The sequence below is a fragment of the Argiope bruennichi genome, chromosome 6 (genome assembly GCF_947563725.1).
Source record: "Argiope bruennichi chromosome 6, qqArgBrue1.1, whole genome shotgun sequence".
In the NCBI taxonomy this organism is placed as follows: domain Eukaryota; kingdom Metazoa; phylum Arthropoda; class Arachnida; order Araneae; family Araneidae; genus Argiope; species Argiope bruennichi.
The window spans coordinates 97,360,065-97,367,598 of NC_079156.1; the positions used below are offsets into that span (position 1 = coordinate 97,360,065).

The 7,534-nt window shown below is 31.1% G+C and overlaps 1 long non-coding RNA gene across 1 annotated transcript; it reads right to left on the reverse strand.

Annotated features, from left to right (window-relative positions):
- Positions 1 to 283: 283 nt before the first annotated feature.
- LOC129972422 (uncharacterized) lies at positions 284 to 6,026 on the reverse strand. The gene is made up of 3 exons (XR_008784857.1): positions 5,847 to 6,026; positions 3,734 to 3,884; positions 284 to 2,511 (listed from the first exon to the last, which is right to left on the reverse strand). It is a non-coding gene; the product is annotated as an uncharacterized LOC129972422 (long non-coding RNA).
- Positions 6,027 to 7,534: the final 1,508 nt, after the last annotated feature.

A 7,534-nucleotide genomic window follows, 5' to 3' on the forward strand; every position in this document is an offset into this window, starting at 1 on the left:
TGAAATTTACTAAAGTCAGAGCACTGCATACAATATACATGACAATATACACAAACTTACTATTGTCTTGGAATTTTTAAGTTTTACTTTTAGTGCAAATGTAAAGTCCTTAGAATTGTCTGAAGCCAGCCAACATGCATTTCAGATGTCAAATCATTTATTATACATGTTTGTAAGATGTATATAGCTAAATGATTTACGATTTTGCTAGTTTATCAATTTAAAATTTGTAAGGCATATTGGATTAATACTATACTGTAATATTTTATGCACAGTACTTGCATTGAAGCCCCTTTTGAATAGTATTATCTTCCTAGAAATATAGCTTTCTGGTAAATTGTAGTATTCATGTTATTACTTGTAATGAAATGCTTGCAATGTCTTAGTTTTGTTTATTGAATTGCTTATTTTAGTGCTTAATAAGGAAAGCGTTTGATTTTAATATACTGAAGACAGTAAAAAACACATACTTGCTCAATATTGATATGAAAAATATAAGATGAAATAATTTATTCGCTTTCTTAAGAAATTAAGGACTTCACCAAATCGTTCATCTAATCTGATCTTGCAAATTGGTCGATACTGCACAAAGTAACGATTTTAACCAAACACGAATATTCAGAGCTAGAATGAAATTTTTATAACTATTCTCCGTATTGTTTTAAAACTAATGTGTCATTTTACTTTTGCTTTGAAAATTATCCAATCTTCGTTGTATTTTCCACATATGGAATCCAACGTTTCGCGGTACTTAATTTCCCTAGAATAATCGCGTACGGAAAAAGACTAGAACGGTTAAAAACACTGCCTCCTTTTTCAAGAACTTCAGATTTCTCCACTTTTCCCGGACTTAAAAATATAAATTAAACTTCTAAATTTCCCGTTGGTTAGTAACTAGTTTGTTAATTTATAGGTTATTAAAGCGAAATTCTGCTTGTAGTGGCCTACATGGTATTTCAGTTTTCTATTTTGGCAAATCCCACCCTCTTACCAGCCGGCTGGTTCCTAACCCTTCCCTTTTCTTACTGTAGAAAGATCAGTCGATTGCTAGTTGCTTACTAAACGTTTTACGAATTCTTTGTATTCCAGTCTTGTATATTCCTTACTCTAACATACTACCTACGAAATTCCTACCTCTAAATAAGTTGAAGTTTATACTTTTAACACCAGAATAGTAAAGAAATCTGAAGTTTAATACTATCCCTATACATCAAGTCACTGGATACTTTAACACAGAACTAGAAGTTAATTTACTATTTACAATAGGATATGACTTATGTACCTAATTAGAATGAAAAGTAAAATTTTATGGTTAAAATATTCCTAGCTTATTTAAATTATACGGCATACATCTTAAATTTTGGCAACTTTCCCAATAGTATGATTTATAAACAAGTCGCTATCATAACTTAAGACCTAAACGTGCGAGTGAAATGCCTAAATATTCATGTTGAAGCCAAATCGTCACCGTGCGCAGCACGACCATGTCTTGGTCTTATCGAAACTTCTATGAAATATTCGAATAAATTAATATCAACATGAAGCGAGAGATGCCTTCTATTTAAACTATTTCTTCGAGTTACAAAACAGACATTTTAAGATCAATTTGATCAATGCTTTCTTTGAATGCAACAGTTATAAATTTTAATTACTTTCGGTTTATGACACGAATGTTAAGCTCCTTTCATTTATAGCTGAAAGATCACCGAATCGGTCAAAATAGTAAATCCGTCTTACTTTCACTATAGTACCAGATCTTTTAAAATATTATTTAAGATAAATTTTACTGTAATTTCTTAGATAGTAAATGAAATTTAACGAAACACATTAAGCCACAGTGCAATCCTTTCATTTAATTGCAGGAAAGACCTGAAGTGGTGAGAAGAAATCATTCAGTTTTAGAAGTTACAATAAATGATTTATTTTTTCCTGCTCAAATCAATTTCACTACACCTTTTACTGCGACTCAAATTATCTGGTGAGAATTCAACACCTATGAGTCTGTACTAAATCCTTCAATGAGCACGTAGATCCGGATTTCAGTTAACTCCAATTTTGGTAAATTTTAAATTCATCTGTTTAACTGAAATACCAATTTGAACTTCTAATTTCCTTATATACTTCGCAGATTACAGTTCTTTTAACTCCACGTAAAACACTGATATTTACACTCACACTTTTTAGGAAATGTCGGCAAGCTATCAGTTTCGTATCAAATTCAATTTCAACACAATGCTTGTGACTTAGTCCTAAAATGCTTACAAATAAGACAAGTTTAAATGGAAATATATCACCTAAAACGGAAGAACATCAGTTGACAGTTTATTTTCCAAGTCTTCTTAGATTAAAAACATGGACAGTGTTTCCAAATCCTTGTAAGCCGAAGTCAACTAGCTGAGTGTAAGAAAGAACTGCATTTCAACTTTCGTTCTTGAAGATGCATCATTCTAAACAACCGTTCTTGCAGTTCTTTATGTAGTGAAATACGAAGACCACACTTTTCACAGGAACCTGAACAGAATTTATATTCATTAAGCAATATGGAAACGAATTGGAAAAATTATAATTGGAATTTACATAAAATGAAATGCCACAATGGAAGCAGCTTCGCACATTTAACATTGTATAGTTAAAGCCTTCAAATCCAAAATGTTTTGGAAAGACATTTTGAACCGTATATTGACTCGTAATCGTGGTATCAACGGAAGTGCGAGGAAGTAGAGCAAATTAAAAGCTACCTGGGTGAACACATATCCATAGATATAATTTGACAACCAATATTTTATTCTTTTATAAAAATTATACTATTTCTCTAAACCATTTCTGTTCTTTTGCATCCTCAAACTAGTGTAATCTATTTTGAACTTTACTAACGTGACAACACCGTATAACTCGTCTTTTGATAGACTGAGTAGTGACGACTAATTTAACATATTTATGATCTTCATCCATGATAGATATCATTCAAGAATTTGATTTGATGCTTAAATTTTCATTTAAAATATGATTGTTTTAGTGCAAGAAATTTGATTTGAGGTATTATAACACTTCATTTAACTAGACGCATAAAAATGAAATCGGGTAACTAATAAATTCGAACGTGTTGTAATTAATTGAAAATTAGAATGATATTCCAACTGCTTCAATTATTTACCCCGATTAAATATTTTCTGCAATAACACACGATTTACACATGCTAATGTTTCTTTTACGAGTATGATTTTTATCATAAAATCTTAATTTATATTTTTATCTAAAAATGATTGAAGAAAAAATTTGGCTGCATAAATTTACACATGTTTAAATAGCGATAGATTTACTTTGGCTGGAACCCAAAAGCGACTGTGCAAATGTCATTCACTGTCGACAAATGTACGTTTGATACGCTGGAGTAAACAGCATAACTGCACAAGTTTGTCCAAACTTTGTTTAAAAGATGCTTACGTTATTTCAAGAGGATTTCGGAATTAAACAAAATATCAAATTCAAGTTGGCAATTATATTAATTTTTACCGTCATATTTAGTCAATAATCCCCACGAATTCATTTGTTTCGGCTGAAAAGCTTAAAAATTAGTTCTAATTAGTTAGGCATCCGCGTACAATAAAATGAGAATTAAGCTTGAGATTTGGGCCGAAACGGTAGAAAAAGCATTAAAATTGAAACAAAGTTTAAATATATGAAAACGACATTTGGAATAAAATTAGGCACCGATAAGATGTTTTTCACTTACCCGTTGTTCATTTCAAACAGAATTCTTGATGTAGATTGCACAAGAACTAATATACCCTTCAGTGTAATGGAACTTTATACACAATATCTAGAATGACTTATTTTCGCAAAGTACGTCAGGAAATTTCCTTATAGGAGAGGCAACGGAAAACCTGTAAAGACATTATATTTAAAAAATTTACCTGAAAGATTAGAAAACAAACACTGAAGCATTTTTATCAGTATAAATTACAGAACATTTTACAGAATTGATAAAAAAATTATGCAATTACTTGCCATTTTAAAATTGTTTACTAGATGACTTAAAAACGAGTATAAAAATTAATATTCTAAAATACTCAACGACCCGAATTTTAAATATTTAAAATTCTAATTAAAATCAGGACAGTAAATAAACTAGGAATAATTACACATTTAAACTATCATAACATTGTCGCAAATATAAGGATCTTTCCAAAACATTTGCCGTAGCAGTCCATTCAGCTATTTTATTTCAAAAACAATGGTTAAGCAGCTTTTGTAGTTAGATGCATGTTTGTCATTGCATTAAAATATATTGGAAAATATTGAAATGCATTTTTTAAGTAGAAAAATGATTTATCAAACTAAAACAATTGATGAAAATGCACTATATTCAAGATTTACTTTTATATTAACATTTCTATGGTTAAGGTAAGTAATGCTACGTTTAAATACAGCTTTTAAATTATAAGGAAACTACTATGTTAGCATCGTTTTAAACTGTTTAAGTTGCAATACGATTTTAAAATTTAAATACGAAATTCTAAAGCATTTCGTTCATTTTTCAAAGTGTTTAGCTATTTTTAACTCATTGCTCATCAGTTACATAAAAAAAATTAAGTGGTTTGAATTTCTAGTCAGAATTGCTGAAAATATTTTTGCTAAAATCAGCAGTCAGTTTTAAACATTTTTTCATTATAGGAATGCTAAATGCAAAGACTGCTTAGCACGATTTTAAAAAGAGCCTTTCGAGGAAAAAACAATGCAACACTACCAAAAGTTACCGAGCTTCGCGTCTTATTTGCTGCAGTTACAATACTTGCAACGCCAAAAACCATGATCTAAAGAAATCTTTCTACAACGTCCTTTCTTACATAGAGCCGGCTATATGAAATTAAACCTTTCAGAATGCTCAACATATTTCAGTTTGTATTCGTTCAGTTTCAAAAATACTAAAATAATTGGAGGTTATAATGAATATCTTAAAATTTTAGTGAAAAAGAATTATTTTAAAAAGTCATCCATTATTGTCATTTTAGTGAAAAAGAATTATTTTAAAAAGTCATCCATTATTGTCAGTTCCGCCAACGAATGAAGTGTAGAAGTCAAGTTACTTGAAATATCATTTAGACCTATCAGAACTTAACATGTATTGAGACAAATACTGACAATGCGCGGAAATGTGCACTTGTTAGAGTACACATTTTCGTGTTGGAGTTACTTAGTACCGCGTATGCACTAACCGCTTAGACACATTAACCCATAGAATTATACATTACCGAGTAGTTACTTGGAAAAACTACGGAATCTGCTTGGATAAAACTGGCACATTTATGAATTGCGTAAAAAAATTGATTTTAGATGCCAACTTCGTACACAGGATTTTATAAATGTTGCTCTTTTTATAGTTATCAACTTTTTATACTCGAGCTGCCTACATGCTTTTTGTGAATGAAATTTCAACAAAATTTCATAGAAAGCTACAAATTTTATGCAACGATTACGTACTAGATTCCATCCATCTAGCTGAAAGCATTTGAGATATCTTGGTCGTAGACGGATGCAAAAAGTGTGTTTTACAAACTCTAGAAGGTCTGAAATAACGATTTAAACCAAGCTCGAGTTCAAATTTTCGACAATCGCAGTTTTTCTATGCGAAAATGCAAAAGTTACAAATTCGAATTCCTATCATTTTAAAATACGTACCCAAACATTAACTAGTTAATTCCGCATCGAAAAATGAAAATTACTAATTAAAATTACCAGTTAACCACTAATCACAGTTATTAGCTATAAGTTATAAGTTCTTTTATATACTTAAGTTTAAAAATACACAATCCACATATCAATTACAAATGAATGTATTATCTTACCAAGTTTATTATCCAATTTTGCATGCTCTTTTCATATCTTTTCCACATACGTTTCACAGCATTGCGCTTTCCAATTTCGGAAAAGGTATTCAAGAACTGGACTCTTTATACAGACAAAATGCACTTCGAAATTTTTGTGGTTGACGAATATCACTTTATTGTTTGCAACTCGACTGCATCAGCTTGATCACTAAGAGATCAAATGGCACGCAAAACCGAAAATGGCATTTTTATAGCCGATAAATGAGGACTCAATCCACCCATTTCCCTCCCTCTTCTTCGTTTCTACCGAACGGCAGAATTTCGAGAATAAGTTCTGAAGAACAGAATGAGAATTTATTCGATTCTATTCCCACTTCAACAAATCTGAAATCACGGAAGAATAATTAAATCCTTAGATGGAATTATTATTGCAATCATTTCTTTATTCTTATATAATTTGAGAGCTTAAAGCGCATTTTAGGTTTCATTTATTATAGTGAGCAAGCCCCATTATTGAATACAGTTCTGGAGTTATTGTGAAGGGATTGCTCAAATTAGAAATATATTTGGATGGCAAGTATATCAGTGAACAACCATATCATAACTCATTGACAAGGGACGGATTGGCTTATATACGTGAATTAAATGTACATCAGGTAAGCAAATAAAGCGAATTTATGTGTTCGGGCCATTATTTTCTGGTTTTTATACGAAGATTCAAACTCTGATTGCTAAAGTTTCCTAACCATGAAGATTTTCTGTAAAGGCTGATTCAATAACATGAATCATTACCTTGATTCTCATGCGCATTTATCAAGAAATTATAAAAATTTAACAAATTAGTAATCGTGATCGATGGTAATCGATGATCGATCAGTAATCACTACTTTAGTATAAAATAAGTACCAGCTTCATCTAAGAAGTGGTCCTTAGCGGCCTGGTGGTAAGGTATCGGCTTCGGTACCGGAAGGTTTCAGGTCCAAGACAGGATTCCGCCAAAGAACTGTCACAAGCGGGTTTGGTGCACGTTTAATCCGTCAGGGCCAAATCCCACTGCTGTGGTGTGGAAGCTTGGAGAGCCGGTACCAATTCAGGCGGTGTCCTCCTCGTATGCCCGTGGTTCGTCCGAAAATAACCCTAGTGGTGCTTTAAAGTCGGACGTTAATATAACTAAACTTAGATAAGGTACTTGATGGAAAGGTATTCTCGGATAACGAAAGGGTTATAGTATTGCCATATTCTCTTGTCTAGATCTCTACTCAATTGGTCTTTCAGAAATCAAAAAGTTTTCCGTAAACCAGTCACCCATTATTTCCCATAGAATTTGATTCTTGTGTTTAATTGCCTAAGAACTGAAAAATAAGACTCAGCGATGAAAATGATTTAATAAGATAAGTTTCTAATTAAAAACATTTATGCGTTTGCGAAAAATAGAAATTACGATTAATAATTTTCTTAATGTTTAAAGATTACTTAAAAATTCACAACTATAAGTATTATGGAAATGTCAAATCCTATTTTTTTTTTTTTGCTAATAATTCAGTTACAAGTAGTGCCACACATACAGAATCTAAGTTAATCAAATTAATCTATTTTTTGTAAACAATTTTTTCTTTTATCATGTGATTACTTTTCCAACAATTGTTTGAAGTTGAATTCAGATGTGAATTCATTTTGAATTTTCCTAATTCTTATGTTGAATCATA